At 45.5% G+C, this 16,606-nt stretch overlaps 1 protein-coding gene across 2 annotated transcripts in view; it reads right to left on the reverse strand.

The window, feature by feature from the left end:
- Window positions 1-16,606, reverse strand: part of LOC119174227 (neuropeptide CCHamide-1 receptor) — a 386,872-nt gene that overhangs the window by 16,423 nt on the left and 353,843 nt on the right. The window contains exon 1 of one of the 2 annotated variants that reach the window (XM_037425058.2): window positions 13,711-14,109. The exons of the other annotated variant lie outside the window; for it this stretch is intronic. The gene's annotated coding sequence lies outside the window, so the exon portion shown is untranslated. Of the gene's footprint in view, window positions 1-13,710; window positions 14,110-16,606 lie in introns of those variants that run through there. 2 annotated transcript variants of the gene reach the window in all.

The following is a 16,606-nucleotide window of genomic DNA, read 5'->3' on the forward strand; positions in this document are numbered from 1 at the left end:
TGTTTGCGGTCTTGAATTCTTGTTGGGGCACGCCAGATGGGTTCATCGCCACGTCCGGTGGGAGCACGTGGGTTCTGTAGTTTCTGTAGCTGTTTGTTGTCCTGAACTCTTGTTGGAGCACGCAAGAAGGGTTCATCACCACGTCAACCGGGAGCACGTAGGTTCTGTAGTTCCTGTTCCTGTTTGCGGTCTTGAATTCTTGTTGGGGCACGCCAGACGGGTTCATCGCCACGTCCGGTGGGAGCACGTGGGTTCTGTAGTTTCTGAACTGTTTGTCGTCCTGAACTCTTGTTGGAGCACGCAAGAAGGGTTCATCACCATGCCAGCCGGGAGCACGTAGGTTCTGTAGTTCCTGTTCCTGTTTGCGGTCTTTAATTCTTGTTGGGGCACGCCAGACGGGTTCATCGCCAAGTCCGGTGGGAGCACGTGGGCTCTGTAGTTTCTGTAGCTGTTTGTCCTCCTGAATTCTTGTTGTAGCACGCAAGAAGGTTTCATCACCACGCCAGCCGGGAGCACGTAGGTTCTGTAGTTCCTGTTCCTGTTTGCGGTCTTGAATTCTTGTTGGGGCACGCCAGACGGGTTCATCGCCACGTTTGGTGGGAGCACGTGGGCTCTGTAGTTTCGGTAGCTGTTTGTCGTCCTGAACTCTTGTTGGAGCACGCAAGAAGGGTTCATCACCACGCCAGCCGGGAGCACGTAGGTTCTGTAGTTCCTGTTCCTGTTTGCGGTCTTGAATTCTTGTTGGGTTACGCCAGACGGGTTCATCGCCACGTCCAGTGGGAGCACGTGGGTTCTGTAGTTTTTGTAGCTGTTTATCGTCCTGAACTCTTGTTGGAGCACGCGAAAAGAGTTCATCACCACGCCAGCCGGGAGCACGTAGGTTCTGTAGTTCCTGTTCCTGTTTGCGGTCTTGAATTCTTGTTGGGGTACGCCAGACAGGTTCATCGCCACGTCCGGTGGGAGCACGTGGGTTCTGTAGTTTTTGTAGCTGTTTATCGTCCTGAACTCTTGTTGGAGCACGCGAAAAGGGTTCATCACCAGGCCAGCCGGGAGCACGTAGGTTCTGTAGTTCCTGTTTATGCTTGCGGCCTTCAATTCTTGTTGGGGCACGCCAGACGGGTTCATCGCCACGTTCGGTGAGAGCACGTGGGCTCTGTAGTTTCGGTAGCTGTTTGTCGTCCTGAACTCTTGTTGGAGCACGCAAGAAGGGTTCATCACCACGCCAGCCGGGAGCACGTAGGTTCTGTAGTTCCTGTTCCTGTCTGCGGTGTTGAATTCTTGTTGGGGCACGCCAGACGGGTTCATCGCCACGTCCGGTGGGAGCACGTGGGTTCTGTAGTTTCTGAACTGTTTGTCGTCCTGAACTCTTGTTGGAGCACGCAAGAAGGGTTCATCACCATGCCAGCCGGGAGCACGTAGGTTCTGTAGTTCCTGTTCCTGTTTGCGGTCTTTAATTCTTCTTGGGGCACGCCAGACGGGTTCATCGCCAAGTCCGGTGGGAGCACGTGGGCTCTGTAGTTTCTGTAGCTGTTTGTCCTCCTGAATTCTTGTTGTAGCACGCAAGAAGGTTTCATCACCACGCCAGCCGGGAGCACGTAGGTTCTGTAGTTCCTGTTCCTGTTTGCGGTCTTGAATTCTTGTTGGGGCACGCCAGACGGGTTCATCGCCACGTTTGGTGGGAGCACGTGGGCTCTGTAGTTTCGGTAGCTGTTTGTCGTCCTGAACTCTTGTTGGAGCACGCAAGAAGGGTTCATCACCACGCCAGCCGGGAGCACGTAGGTTCTGTAGTTCCTGTTCCTGTTTGCGGTCTTGAATTCTTGTTGGGGTACGCCAGACGGGTTCATCGCCACGTCCAGTGGGAGCACGTGGGCTCTGTAGTTTCGGTAGCTGTTTGTCGTCCTGAACTCTTGTTGGAGCACGCAAGAAGGGTTCATCACCACGCCAGCCGGGAGCACGTAGGTTCTGTAGTTCCTGCTCCTGTCTGCGGTGTTGAATTCTTGTTGGAGCACGCCAGACGGGTTCATCGCCACGTCCGGTGGGAGCACGTGGGTTCTGTAGTTTCTGTAGCTGTTTGTCATCCTGAACTCTCGTTGGAGCACGCCAGATGGGCTCATCACCACGCCAGCCGGGAGCACGTAGGTTCTGTAGTGTTTTTGCTGTTTGTCGTCCTGAATTCTTGTTGGAGCATGCCAAAAGGGTCCATTGCCAAGCCAGGCTGGTGCACGTGGGTTCTGTAGTTTCTATTGCTGTTTGGCCCGCTGAATTCTTGTTGGTGACAACCAGATAGTTTCATCACCACGCCAGGTGGGAGCAAGTGGGTTATGTAGTTTCTGTTGCAGTTTGTCGTCCTGAAATCTTGTTGGAGCACGCCAGGTGGGTCCATAGTCACTCCAGGCGGGATCACGTGGGTTCTGTAGTTTATGTTGCTGTTTGTCGACCTAAATTCTTGTTGGAGCACGCCACATGGGTTCGTCACCACGCCAGACGGGAGCACGTTGGTTCATCGCACATTTGCAGAATCTCATTCCCCGACGCCATTGCATGACTGCTGAGAGGGTGTAATGGGGAGAAGCCACAGCCTCTTACCTAGGCACAGACACAGGCCCGAGCGCAGCAGCTCTTGCCAGCGCGTTCTGCCTATGATATAGCGCGTTGGTTCATCGCCTGTATGCAGAATCTTGTTTTCTGACACCATCACATTATTACTTAGAGAACTTCAGAGAGAAAGGTGACAGCCTCTTACCCAGGCACTTACGCAGGGCGCAACGCTCTCCCGCGTGCCAGCGCGTAGTGTCTAGAATATAACACGTTGGTTCCTACTGCGTCTGCAGAACCTCGTTCTCCGACGCCACCACATATTTGCTGAGAGAGTGTACGTCGGAAAGGTCGCAGCGTCTTACCCAGCCCCTTACACAGGCAGGAACGCGCTAGCGCGTAAGTACGTTCTGGCAGTGCTTGGGTCAGCTGTTGCACATGGGCAGTAAATGTGTTTACGCACACTGGATTCAACTCGGCTATGAGCTGCTTCGCTCCAAAAATAACTCCCTTTTCTAAGAAACACAGGCTCACTGGAGCATAATTTTGGTAATGTTGAACTATCACACTAAAAAGCGTCTGGCTTTGCAAGACAATTGAAGACCACTCATTGGAAATTGATTGGGTCGCACCATCTAACTTTAAATGCTCTGGGAGGCTATGCAGCTGTAATTTTGACGCCGTCATTTTACCAGGATCTTCCAGTGGCTCTCTGCTGAATATAAATGGGAGTCATTTTTGGAAATGACATCTGTTCGTCAGATATGATTTTCTCGCCTATTTACTTTTCCAAGTCCCATTACAATAATATAGCCGAGAGATTAGTACAAAGTCACCCATTGACGTAATGGCATAAAACTATGGTTTCTAAAGACCCGCCTTTCATTAATAGTCGAGGGCCATCGCGCAACGAACTTCGTAAGCGACCACGGAGTGTGACGAGAACGACATTAAACTACACATTACATTGCGATGGCGCTGCGCGGAGACACAGCGGCTAACTTCTTCCGTTACACTCATGTCATTCCGGTGCGGCAGAATGACAGTATTGAATTAACCTTTGCCGCTTGCATACCAGCTACATCTCGAGTGAAGGCTTCACGAAATTCCTGTTCGCGAGACCAGAGATTTAGTGTGCTCTAATGAAGGCTCTCCCCAGTTAGAGGGTGGCCCAGTGAAAACTGGAGAGGATACGGCCTACAAAAGCTGATGAATAATAGTGGTCCGGCTCATAACAAAAGGAACCAGCTCACTGGAAAAAAAGTTCTGTTTTGAGAGCAATAAAGCTGTCTCTGTGGAGCGCCAACGGCTTCTGGCACAGCGAATACGCGCGACAACACTGCATGCATCTTGAAGGATGCGCTCTGGCAAGTCTCTCGCTTTCACGAGTGGTGCTTACGCTTTTTTTAGCGAAGTGAAGTGCTTTGTTTTTCTTCATGCCAACACACATATGCAATTATTTGGATAGGGAAGGCAAGTTTCTGGTCTAGTGTTAGAAATCAAACAGTTGCAGATGTTTAACAGAAAGGTATTCAATAAGATCATAACCAAAAGAAACAGTGTAATCATCATAAGCAAAGTTTTCCATAATGTACACCTAGGTAGTCAATAAAAGGACCCGCTCACTGGAGCCAGGTGTGTCACTTAAAGTGTTCGCAGATGACTGTTTATTTTATTCTACAGTACGAAACAAAGAGTATCAAGTTAAGATCAACAGAGGTCTTTACAGGCATGGGGTGAATGGTGCAAACAATGAAATATAAAAAATTATTCTAAATATACATACACGCATATTACTACAAAAAATGCCGTCTTTTCTTTTTATACCATTGAAGAATATTGCTTAATAAAAACACTACTCATTTAAATATTTAGAATTAACGACAGCCAAAAAGTTATCGTGGAAAGTACAAAATAATACAGCGTGTTCAAAGGCATACGGGAGGCTACATTTCCTGCGAAAAAAACAAACTAGAGGATACAACAGCCGATGTGACCATTGCTGCTTACCAAACCTTTTTAAGGTCAGATCTTGAGTACGCGTTGGTTGTAGGGAGCCTTCATCAAGTTTATATAAACAAACAAATAAAAAGTTTCAGAGGTACACGGTGGGATTTGCATGCTCCCGGTTTTGAAGGACAGAGTCAGAGGAATGCTCCATTCTTGTGGCCTGCATCTGTTAGAAACGCGCATAAAGAAAAATCATCTGAAGCTATTATTTGAAATACTAAATGGTCAACTAAATATTAGCAACTAATTATGCTTACTGCCGCCAGGTGAACCAACCTCAAGAAAGAACCACCACAGGTGAATATGAGCGCACAGGACTCCTACAAATAGGTACACACACTTCTTCTCTCTCTAGGCTATTTAAATGTGGAATGAATTGTGGTGTGTGTTGTTAAACCTGCAGAACGATTTGTCAAAGTTTATCAGACCTTTGATGATTATCTGCGCAAATATAACGCTTGATCATAATCTAACCTGTAGTAGGGGCAAAGCTCCTAATGCTGTGGGTCTGTTCCTCCTAGCTCATCGTGGTACGTGACCACCTAACTCGATGACTCACTCAGCAGGTGTGGATGGACAGACAGACAGACAGACAGACAGACAGACAGACAGGTGGACGGATGATTGATCCACGGCTTACCGATGGAACCCTCCCAAGCTTCACCCTACTTATCATCATTCACTCCGGGGACATGCTGTCACGTTTTGCGTGTGTATTGGCTAATGGGGTTCTTTTTTACTCTAATATTACGTTACCCTCTCTGTGAGGAGTCTCATAAAAGATTTGACAGTATTGCGAAATAACTAAATAAGTTTTTCAGGTATTCTGGTAGGCAAAAAAAGTTTTACTGGACTGAATAAAGTTCTGTGTTCGTTTAAGCTCTTAAGCGATAATATATTTCAGATTTTAGCTTATCTGAATTCAGTTTGTTTTTCGCTGTATTCATTAAAACACTTAGATAAATTCAAACTGTCTTCTAGAACGTGTGTGGTGCTGGAAAGGGAAATACATCCAGAGGAATGGGAAACTTGGTGCACAAAATGTTCTTAACTTAAATTGATAGTTTGTGATTGCAGAAAGCCTTTGCCGATAGCATATGCTTTGTTTATAAATGTCAGTATGTGTATTATTGCTGATGTTTTGATTTTAAATATTTTCAGTGTACCATTCTCTAATTTTTATTGAGGTTGTATGTAGGTCTGGTAGGGCACGCTCTACGAATCTAAACAATACCCAATATGGCTACGACGAAATGCGTAGTATTCAGTATTTCTTGGGGGAAACATTGCGTTGTCTTTATGAGTTAATAACAACTGCACGCGACCTTCTTCCATACGTTCCGAATACGCTCTTCCCATTGTAAACCTTTGTCAAATATGACGCCCTGATATCTAATGCAAGCAACGTTTTGCATACGACTGTTATTTAAGCTAATATTCCTTTGATTACTGTCTATATTATTGATCTTTGATAAAAAAACGTTTTGCTTTACTGTTCTTCAAACCTAAATTGTTTTCTGCACGCCACGAGCAAATTCTGGCTGATTCAGCCGTCAAATCTTTTGCAGTGCAGAGTGTGTCTCTTCAGTGAAAATAAAGCTCTGTGGAACGCGTACCTCAGAGCGCTTGAGCTATGGAGAACATCGGAGAAGTCATTCATGTACATTGAGGATAAGATTCGACCGAGCCCGGATACGAGTGAGAACCCGCTTGTGACTTTACTGTATGTTGAATAATCGTCGCTCAATACTACCATTTGTTTCCGTGAGGGTAAACAGCTGGAAAAAATTCGAGGGAGTTGTTTGTTTTACAATAACCTATAGATTTTGCAATACTATACTGTGAGGAACTGCATCAGACGCTTTTCAATATTTAAAAGATTACAACAACTAATTTATTTTGATGAAGTGTAGGATTTATTATTTGCTTAAGTGTCAGAACTGCTGTGGATGCCGATCTACCTGAGACAAAGCCATGCTACTGAGGGCAGATTACGTTGCTTTTGTTAAAAAATCTCTTGACTATTTTAGAAATTAGTTTTTCAAGAACAGTATTTATTACTCTCAGTGCCGGATAGTGGCATGTAATTCTCTGGTTGATCGGAATATCCGAGCCTGAACACAGAAACGTCGTTGGTTCTTTTCAATATATCTGGATACAAGCTGGTGGCAAACCCTAGTTCGAATACATGGCGTATAAGACTGCGGAGAATTTCAATGTTGTCTTTTATTATCCTAGTGGGTATAGACAAGAATGACCGCCTCAAAAAAAAAAACATTTCGCCTCACTAGAGCTTCGCTATTCCTTGTGTTGATGTAAAGGCGTGGGTCACGGACATAGAGAAGGCATGAAACTGCCATATTTGCGAGGCTACATCATGGCGTGGAATTCTGAGGACTCCCTAGAATGCCTAAAAGACCAACACTCCAATCATATGATCCCATATTTCAGAAAGTTGTTTCATGGCAAAGACTGTGATGCACGTTCGTGTTCTTTTTTTTCTTTTTGTTCTACTTGCGTATCATCCTGAGGTTTATCGGTTCACTGGAGGGAAAACTAATGAATTTCATACAACGTGAAACAATACGAAGCCACCTGCATGCGCGGTGGTTAGAATGCATTTCTAACGCAACAAATAAAGGCGTAAGTGAGAGTGAACATCTTGCACTGAATTTATTTCAAAGTGGTTGAAACACTGGTGGCGCCAATAGTATAGTCATCGGCGACACTCCGGTACTGAACAACACGCAACGATCGTCCAAAAATACGAGTTTCCAAGCTGCGCACAAAGGGTGAACAACGACCGCTACCGGTAATCCATGGACGAATACGAAAACAGACATGAAACATTGCTGACGATAATGTGAGACAAGCTGAAGAACGAGTTTTCTCCCAGCGAGTATTTTTGGCAAACCCCAGGAATTTCTGTAATATTTACCGAGCTAACGTTGCGAGCAGTGTGCACCTCATTTAGCCGCACTTACGCTGAGCGCATAATTAATGTTTGGTTCAACGGGGAATTCCTATTGAATATATAGCGGAGTAGTTGCATATGCTCTTAGACTGAACCGGGGTTTTCCATTGTGAGAGAGAAAAAGCGAGGAAAAAAAGAGAATAATAGTAGTAGTACAAACATACCTCTCGAGAGACGGGGGTTCTAATAGAAGGCAAGGTGGAGAATTAAAAGAAAAAAGCTAAATAAATTAATAAATAGAAATAGTCGAGTGCGTGAAATCGAACAGACAGGATTACTTCGTAGGTAGAAACAAGGCAAGCGTTTAATCGTTGGAGTAGATACGTCGAAAGGAATTATATATAGAGTAAGTCCCTCTGCCTGAAATTTGCTGTGGCAAACATTGTACCTTATTTCATTTTATAAAATGCTTCATTGACGCTATCACAGACACACATGTGAAGGGGGTGTCTGTGATAGTGTTAACTGTCTTCGTGTAACCAAGCTCGTAAAACGCAGGATCGTAAGATAATCAAAGCAAAAACTAATCATTACTTTCCAAAAACAGACTAATGCTGTTTAAAGACGGCAGTGATGCCGTTTTGGTCAGTCCACGTCACTCTCACGAACTTTCCCAGAATGGATGCAGATAATCGCGAGAACATGCCGCAAGAAGTCGCCATGTTTTCATATTTATGAGTTCCAGAGAGCGGCCTGCGTTGTCGTATAACTGAAGAACCCCTATAGCGCTACCCTTTTGGAGCAAGACAACGCCAATCTAGACGCACCAGATAGACGAATCTGCTCACTAGGTATAACGCACATGCACATACCTTGCCTTCATGTATCCGCCTGTGCGCTTCGCCAGTGAGCGGCTGACCATATGTGGGGTTTAACGTCCCGACACCACCATATATGATTATGGGTGACGCCGTAGTGGAGGGCCACGGAAATTTTGACCACGCTAGGTTCTTGGACGTGCACCCAAATCTGATCACACGGGCCTACAGAGTTTTCGCCTCCATCGAAAATGCAGCCGCCACAGCCGGGATACGATCCCGCTACCTGGGGGTCAGCAGCCGGGTACCTTAGCTACTAGGCCACCAGGGCGCGGCCCAGTGAGAGACTACGTGTTAGGTGTTCCGAATTATTCTGAGAGCGCCTGCACACCTATGATACAGCCATGTCGCCGAGTTCACGTCAAGTGTATGTTAAGCGCCATCTACTGAAATTCATTTTCGTAGCAGTGTCCTAGGTCGCGGGATTCAATTTTGGCTTTGGCAGCTGCGATTTCGGTGGAGGTGACAATGCTGTAGGCCTGTGTGCTCAAAGTTGAGTGCATGTTAAAGAACCCCAGGTGGTCGAACTTTCCCGACCCCTCCACTACGGCGTCTCTCATAATGATATTGTGGTTTTGGGGCGTTAAACTCCACATATCAATCCATCAACCAGGACAGCCTACGTGTGAGGACATGTCGGTATATCAACTTATGGCTCTAGTGTTGGCATTACCCATGCTGCTGGTGTCAGTGTTACACATCTGTAAAGAACTGGTGATACAAAACATACACGACAATTGATCATATGGCGTCGAGATACTGCATATATCTTTAGCGTCATTTCGTAATGTTTCGTTCAAGCAAACAAAAATTACAACACAGTCACCTTTCCTCCGAACGCTTATACATAACGTCGATTCTCAAGGTACATGGGATCTGTCGAACTTCTTATTTTAGTTATTAAACAAGGCTGATATAAACGAAATTCACATTCTGATTATGTGTTTCGAAATTGCTTATACTTGCTTACGAAACTTCAAAACGTAACTCATAGTCGATTTGCATCACCATTTGCCGTTATTTACGAAATGTAAGTTCTTTCACATACACTGGTGTGGCAAAATCCGTAACAGCGTGATCGAAATGCCCTCGCCTTTGACGAAAACAGAGCCGACACATTAAGAAAGTAATTGCCTAGGAAGGTTTATGGGTAATTACTCGAATCCGGACAAACAAAAAAATCACAAACGTGTTCTGGCTATCGATTGAGCACTCCTCATCGCAAAGAACCTTTTCCTTTGCCCAATCGTAAAGATATGTGTACATTTGTTGCCCTCCTATGCTTGTTGGTGCTTGTGCAACGCGCTCCTCGGTGATTGAAAATGCTTCTCCAGCGGCTTTGAAGGACGAACCCGCTGTTTCAAAGCGTTTACATGAGCGATCGTATATTGTGAGGCGAATGCTAAAAACACCTAACGATACGCGAAATTCTCGGCAAAGAGTGAGCGGTCGGTCACTTGGGGACCCCGCGTTGTTGTTAGGAAATCGGGGACGTTAATTGAAGTTTCTGGAAGCGATTTACTAGTGCTTAGACCAAGGAATTGCATGTAAATGGCCGTTGCTCTACGAGTGGATATACGAGGTGATTCTCACTGTTCTGCTTCCTTTGGATATACCAAGCCAAGAGTCCGCTGTTTTTATAACTGATTGATTAAGGGAAATGGCACAGAATACGGTGCATAATCAGAAAAAAATTGCGCAATTTACACTGAGTCGCGCAGTGAAACTGGGCAATTTTGAAGTGTAATACGGTTGTTTCTATAGGATGTTGCTAGGCAATTCACACTGTCGAAAATTTAATAAATGCGAAAACAACGCCAAGGCACATTTATTTCTTGTGCAACTTTTACAATCGCCATGAAGGTGCGTGTGCTCTATTCTTCACACATGAGATTTGTTTTGAGCAGCAGCTGCGAATTCAAACTCGAAAGACGCGTAAGCTGTTACACACATTGGTTCATGGTCGAGATATGTATAGGACAATAAACGCCATGGGCACGTTATAACTTAGCCATGAGCGGAACAAGGCAAAAGTGGGATACCGATTGAGTGCATTCAACCCACCGGTCAAGCACACTGGAAACATAAACTTACTAGTGAAAGCGACGTGCGCTCCATCTATCGTGAATGCTGAAATGATATCATTTTCAACGCTTGGTGGTGCCGACCTGAGTCAAAGCGAGCCAAGGCAACGCATCAGATCATTCGAGTTCATTGTGACCATGGCTGTACAACACCCCTTCAACGCAGGGGACGAACTTATCGCGATGTTTGGCCTGGTATGCTCATCTTTGTGGGAACCAGGATCTAAAGCCTTACTCAACCAAGCGAGCCTCTCTAGGGAAAGAAAAACCCCATCTACGTCGCGCCTGCTGGCCCCCTTTTTTAATAAGACTCGTGGCACCCTATCATGATAAAGATGTATGGCTGTTTTTTCACTATTTTTTATCATTGTTTTATTTTAATATACTGCGCAAGCACGTAATGCATGGTCGTAACGAACAAAAATTGTCGTAGGTCAATGCTGCCGTCTGTGGCCTTCTTTCTCTGGTCCTCGGCGTTTTTTCGCCATTTTTACGTGAAGTTTTCAGGTTGTTGTTCGGCTCAGCTAGGTTAGAGTTAAAGCACAGACAGCGAATGACAGCGCACGAACTTCATTACCCGAGTCAAAGAAACTCGCGCTGAAACCGAGCGTTAACTCTTCTCGTAGATATACGGGATCGTCGTCGTTCGCGTAGGGCGTCGATCACTTCGGAGTCTCCTCGGAGCTGCCATTGCCTTTCTGTTTCCCTAGCATTGCCTTACTCTACATATACACAAGGTCTTCGGCCACATCACCTTCGCTTCGCCGTAGGTGTAGGGGCTACTGTAGCAGCCTCCATTATGAGAGCATGAATGAAAAGTAGCGTAATGCACCTAATTTTGGCACATACTCATATTTTTGTCAACTTCCATTTCACCTACAGCTTTAACACCTACGCTATTAAGAAACCTTACGAAGATAGAGCGCAACTTTAATGTTGCCAATAATCCGCAGAGATTAGCCCAATGAAGTAAAAATGTAGAGCCGCAAAAGTTTATCAACATTTCTTACAGTCAACACGTGTACCACTGCCATTAAATAAAAGTTCCTTGCACTGCTTATGCGGATACACATTGACTTGCATAGCGACCCGACAACACTGAAAGCATTGCAAAAACGCACGAAGAGTGTTAATGTCCTCGCACGCACGGGTGTAAACGTTCTCCTGAGGCGTGGTAGTTCCCGCATCGAGCTTTGCTGCTGTAGAGGTCTATACCCTATATTCATATCTCGGGGCAATTTCAACGTGCATATCTATCTTTCTTTATCTGCGCGTTTGCACTGACGTAAAGTTTTTTAGTGTACTCTCATTAGTGTGATGTCACTAGCGGCTTTAATCTGCGTGCTGTTCTAAGGGGTGTTAGATACCCGGACGGTAGGTCCTCATGACGGGAATGTAGCTGCAATTAGGCTATACATGTATTAAAGATAGCACAGAAAAGATAGCGGGTGAAAACAATGTGGCTCCTCTTAGGCGTGCTGTTAAACAGCGAAACGATGATAAAGTCAGGGACGTGCTTTCGTCATAATAAATGTCATGCACAGTTGCCCTGAGTGTGACTTGATACAAGGGTGAGTAGCCTCATTTCTTTAAAGATTGCACATGGCTTTATCGTGCCCTCTCTCCCACAGCTAATGGTTGTTCTCTCATTTGGCAATGTTCTCAAATGCTAACATGTAGTTTATTTGAAGAAATTAGTGTGAGATGAAGCCATGCGAAATTTTTAAATAAGTGAGGTCATGCAATCCGGTGTTTCATTTCATTTTGAGCGTGACAGTACGCGGAAACACTACAAGTCCAGAAAAACCCTGCAATTTGTCCATAACAAGCTTCGGCTAATTTTGGTATACACTAAATATTTAGCAGCACTTGGTGGGCTACCTTTTAGTGAAACATCAGCATACGAGCGCAATAAATATAGGTAAGTGAGCCATGTAATCAAGATCAGGCTATAATCAGCCCATAATGTAAGTAATTACCGAAGTCACGCCTTCATTTATTGAAGCAGCATCATGCTACCTAACTAAACGCAAGATACGGAACGAAATCAATAGCCGTTCATTTTCAAATCCGTATGGAGACGCTTTCGCGATGACCATGTTCTCTTCATGTATTTTAAGTAACGTAGTTTACCGAAATTACCCAACGGGACAGTTTCGGAACATTGCTAATTTCTGGACAAAACAATACACACAAATGAACACACACCGGCAGTAACCTGTGTTCTTCTACGTCTGCCTTATTTTGTCTGTGTTACCCTGTCTTTTTATCTGCGATGGATGTACACACCGACGGATGAACACACCGAGCTTAAAAAGAAATTACTGCCCGATTTTATGAAAACTACCCGCCATGTGGGGTGAAAAACCAAGATGATTCAGGGTTGTGTCGGTGAGTAAAAAAAAATACTCTAAAGGTGACACCAACTTCTTTGTGTTCATAAAATGTAGCTTGATTACTAATTACCAGTTCTAAATTTATGCTAATATAATAATGGTTAGTGTTGTACGTTCCAAAACCACAACATGATTACGAGGGACGCCAAATGGAGGGCTCCGGAAATTTATTACACTTGGGGTTCTTTGACATGGCCCTAAATCGAAGTACATGGGCCTCAATCATTTCTGCTTCTATTGAAAATGCATGCTTCATGGCCGGTATTCGCGCTCCATAATCACTTTATTGCCATGGCGGACAGCCATAAGTGGACATTACACTCATAATGCATAACCTTTCCAGGGCATTTCCACAAAACTACGTGCTACCATTTAAAACCTTGTCCAGAAATCACCAAGGTTCTGCTCGCTGAGAGCCACCAAACAGTAAATTTGAAAGTGACAATGGTCCTAAATAACTTATGGTGACCCCTACTGTATGAAGCAGCTGTGATAATGGTGATAATGCACTTAACATTTGGAGAACGAACCGGTTTTTGTCAATCCGAAATGTAATGGGTTTAATCAAGCAGCGTGTTTGATTAAAATGCAGATGAAGGTCAGACCTTCGAAATGCGCTAGGTCGATAGTGCTGCTGCTGATCGGACACGTTCACTTAATTAAGGTGCTTTGTCACGCGATATAATTCATCACCAAAGCAGGACGTTATATTCAAATAAATGTCAGTAAACTCTACACTAATGAACCGTTTTGTATAAAGACATCTGTCAATCGCCGAAAAAAACAAACAAACGAAGTGCACAAACATAAACCATACAACACATAACTCTCCAAATGCCCTCATCCTTCAGCTTTCAATGAAGTTGCCTAGGCAGACACCACCTGAAACTCACCATGCGGCAAAACACCGACGGTCGTAGCATACTGGAAGGACGCAGTCTTCGGCTACATCTCGACGGCGCCAGTTTAACCGTCACACACATCTAACTTGCGCGGCAAAACAACTCCTGCGCACGTGGCGTTTGTTCTAACACTGCAGTGGCCACCGAGGAGGGCTTTGTCGACGCCCCCGATCCAAAAGTGCCTCGTGCCCAACGCGCGGCCCCACAAACACACTCACATAACAAACTCCGGCGTGAACAATGCCCTTCTCGTAGAGACACTGCACAACACCGACGTCTTCGCTGTCCGGTGAGCGACGGAGGCCCGCGCACGTACACCTTGTCAAGACGACGAGGCTCTGCGCAACGGGGATACCGTAGGGCGGCTCGCGGCCCCTACGACTGTGCTGTAGCAATTCGCACCATCACGGCGGGCTTCGCTGCCGGCTTGCCCGAAGCGAGGGTTTTCACCGCATGACGCCGGCATCGTCTCCTTCTCTCAGTCACCTGCTCCTTCCCGCTATTAAATTTCTGGTATTTCTTTCTCTTTCCTTTCTCTCTTTCCTTTCTTTCTTTCTTTCTTTCATTATTTCTCCCTTATCTTTTTTCTTCCTTTCCTTCTTTCTTTTTCTTTCATTAAATTGCGGTGTTAAGCAATACCACCGTGTGAAAGGAAGGCGGTGTCAGCGATGTTGTCTTGCAATATAAATAAATAGATAATAATAATAAGCATTAAATAAACGGAGCCCGCGCGTTGCGTAGGCCTTAGAGACGCTTTCTCTATGACTTCGCCCTTTAATGCTATGTGAGAACTGTATGAGTGTGATTTTTATTTTTATTTCGTACATTTGCTTGCTACTCTCTCCAAGGACCTGGCGGAACTCCTCTCCACCTCCGCGAGTAAACTGACCGTCACAGAATGCCTCCCTTCCTTCACTGTACGTCACTTTCCCTTCCTTCTATGGAGCTGGCTATTCCAGTGGCTTATTCAAAAAATACCGGTTTCAGCATTCTCACGTCTCCTCGGCGGTGTTTTCCCCCTGCGGTCATCAGCAATCGTGCATTGAACGAACCGCATTCACCCCACTTATTCGACCTTGCCTCTCCCCCTTCCCTTTTTCTCTCTCTCACCCATGCCCCGCAGTAAGCGTACTTCCCCGCAAGAGAGCTGGCTATGCTTACCAACGCTACCGTCGTACGTAACCGCCTATTACGACTTCTGTTTGCCACTCTCACCTGGCACTGATGCTTTTTCTGGACAGCTCTGTTTTCATTTACATCTTTCTTGGACACCGACGCTTCCCGCGCTCGATGAACGGGGAGGTAGGCAGGCTCTGGGGCGTAGTCTAACGACGCACCAGACGCTTTCGAAAGGGAAGGGGGTGCCCCGTCTCGAGTGTGGTATAAGGAAGTGCGCACGTAAAAGCCGACTGGCCGTCACAAAAGGGACGATCGGATTTCCTTTCTTTCTTATATTCCTGGGGTTTCTTTTTTATGTGTATCCTAGCGCGTCGTCGCACATTGAGGAATGCAACCAACGCTACATGGTGTAAACCTCGAAGAACAGGGAAGGAGAAGGGCAAAGGAGGGTACAAACCCTCACGTTGCAAGGTTGCTAGTTGCGCAAGAAAGTAAGAGTCGTGTTCTTATCTGCGCCCGCCTCGTTAACAGCTATTATATACCTGGCGCGTTGGCTCGCTGCGCGAGTCAGTTTGTGTATGCGGCTGGCTGGACGGCATTAAAGGGCGCTTCGAACACACTCGCGAAAAGACAAGCGAGTGGTGCAGGGAGCGAGCAAAGCAATATAAGCCACGAGAAGGCGGAAATGGAATGTAGCCAATGGGAATTAACAAGGTCGTTACCCAGCGAGCAGTATACACGCGGATAATGTGCGGGCACCCGCATGCGAATGAGTGATCGATGGACGCTCAATAGTAGCGAAGGTGAGCCACCGATCGGCGTTCCTTTGGCGAAGCGGGTGCCTATGTAGGGCTCTCACAGTAACATCGAGAACGCTTAGGCGGGTAGCGAGCTGTGGCCGTGACGAACGGAGATGCCTTCTGAAATGTTAATGTCTGAGAGTCAGTGAAGCGGCAACAGGTAACAGTATCAATATTGTTTTAGTTCGACTGCAATGTCACTGGGTTGTCGCTGACGTTCCTATGACGCATGGCGGAGGGGACACAGCCCACGGCTGGAAATAGTTAGGCGGTGATAAGACACATACATACATACATACATACATACATACATACATACATACATACATACATACATACATACATACATACATGCATACATACATACATACATACATACCTGCATACATACGCGTACATTCACTTACATACATACATACGTACATTCATACGTACGTACGTACGTACGTACATACATACATACATACATACATACATACATACATACATACATCCCACCGACCAAAGCACTGCAAGAGGTAAGTGTGCGTTATAAAAGACACGTACGTGTTTGACCGTGGGAAAGTAGATAGCGAGCCCATGCTTTTCGACGACGGACCTAGAGTTGGGGGGTTAGGCTCCCACTGACAGAATTTTTGAAGTTTTTCATTGCCATCTGGTCATGTGCATTTTTTAACGTTAGTTCCATGACGACATACACGACACTGAAGCCATGGTGTACCCCGGCTATAAACTTTTTTGTGTCAAAAAATGAACGGCAATAAAACGCATAGATAAATTTGAAAGGCATAATATGTAAAGAGAGATTATTAAATGAAGAATAAAGAACTCACCGTGATTATAAACTGGCTGTTTGACATGTGTAGTAGCAGTAAGTATGTGTCAAGTAGCCTTAAAAGACCTGCTGGTAGAGCTGACCAATGCAACACAAAGTACTATCTGGACTTTTAAGTGCCGAAACCACGACA

The sequence above is a fragment of the Rhipicephalus microplus genome, chromosome 5 (genome assembly GCF_043290135.1).
Source record: "Rhipicephalus microplus isolate Deutch F79 chromosome 5, USDA_Rmic, whole genome shotgun sequence".
NCBI classification, from domain to species: Eukaryota; Metazoa; Arthropoda; class Arachnida; order Ixodida; family Ixodidae; genus Rhipicephalus; species Rhipicephalus microplus.